This window comes from Myotis brandtii, unplaced genomic scaffold (genome assembly GCF_000412655.1).
Source record: "Myotis brandtii unplaced genomic scaffold, ASM41265v1 scaffold1229, whole genome shotgun sequence".
NCBI lineage: Eukaryota > Metazoa > Chordata > Mammalia > Chiroptera > Vespertilionidae > Myotis > Myotis brandtii.
Window position 1 is genome coordinate 376,932 of NW_005354286.1, and position 1,440 is coordinate 378,371.

General features: G+C 49.6%; 1 protein-coding gene across 3 annotated transcripts in view; it reads right to left on the reverse strand.

Annotated features, from left to right (window-relative positions):
• LOC102241592 (endogenous retrovirus group V member 1 Env polyprotein-like) overlaps positions 1-1,434 on the reverse strand; it is a 5,628-nt gene extending 4,194 nt beyond the window's left edge. For 2 of the 3 annotated variants that reach the window (XM_005858905.2, XM_005858908.2), the window contains exon 1: positions 1,099-1,434. The gene's annotated coding sequence lies outside the window, so the exon portion shown is untranslated. The remainder of the gene's footprint in view (positions 1-1,098) is intronic. The other variant, XM_014533740.1, reaches the window with a different exon arrangement.
• Positions 1,435-1,440: the final 6 nt, after the last annotated feature.

Here is a 1,440-nt window from a genome sequence, read left to right on the forward strand (position 1 = left end):
CTGGTAGAGATTAACACTAGGTATCCTTATTTTTCCTGAATAACTTTATACAGTTGTTAAAAAAAACTTGGATATTTGGTCAGAATAAAACTGGGAAAGATTCCTAAGTTGTATATATAATTCCTTAAATTAAGTAAAGTTTTGCAATAGGAAATAATCCATCTTTTCCCGGTGGGATTATTACTAATGCAATATTTTTGGGGGGGGGGTACGTGGGTTGTCTCCACGCCCTGGGCCTCTGCCAGGAGACACTTACGTCCTTCTCCCTCGGCTAACCGCCAGGAAACGCTGTCTGAAATGGTGTGAAATTCCACCCCATTTAATGACTGGTAACCTTGCTTCTATTTTATTTATACATTTTTAAATATATATATATAATTTCAGAGAGGAAGGGAGAGGGGGAGATAGGAACATCAATGTCGCGAAAAAACCAAGGCTTGGCTGCCTCCTGCACGCCCCTTACTGGGGATCAAGCCCACAACCCGGGCATGCGCCCTGACCGGAATCCGTGACCTCCTGGTTCATAGGTTGATGCTCAACCACTGAGCCACACCGGCCGGGCTACCACTACTTTTTTTTTAAATATATTTTATTGATTTTTTACAGAGAGGAAGGGAGAGGGAGAGAGAGTTAGAAACACCGATCAGCTCCTCCTGCACACCCCCAACTGGGGATGTGCCCGCATCCAAGGTACATGCCCTTGACTGGAATCGAACCCGGGACCCTTGAGTCCGCAGGCCGACGCTCTATCCACTGAGCCAAAACGGTCAGGGCACTACTTCTTAATCTTATAAACATTACTTATCCCCAGTCACTCGGCATAAAATAAATATTTATTAAGCGCATACATGCCTGTGTCTATCAGGCTTGTGGAAGACAGTCGCCCTCATGAAATCTACAGCTAAGGGGAAAGCAGCGAATAACTTATGAAGGATAATTTTAACTAGTAATAAGCACAATTATTTCCCCCCCTCAAACTGCGCCCTATTTTGTAACTCTCCAGACACGTTTCTACTCCAGGTGTAAATCGTCAACTCTCAGCATCCCCAGGGGAATTCTCATGGGAAGCCCCGGGGGGCCATTCATTTTCTTCCCTACCTCTTTCCGGCCTTCTCCAGCTCTCCTTCCTCCACGACTTCCAAACAAGTAACAACACGCAGACGAACACCAGGCCCCAGCCTCTCTACGCTCTCTGCACTGGGAGTCTCCAGCTCCCGCTGCGCTCCACGCCCCCAGCAGTCAAACCTTCCCGCCGCCGCGCGGGAATCTACCGGAAGTTCTTACCCGGAAGCCCCTGGAGCCCTTGCCTCGTCAATTTCGTTCCCCCGAGACTCGCAGCGGAGAGGGTCCTGCAGTGCATTCTGGGAAGGTGGCCGGGCTCTCAGCTTTGTTTCCGGCGGAGGAGCGGCGGCGGGTTTCCCGACAGCCCGCAGGGGCCCC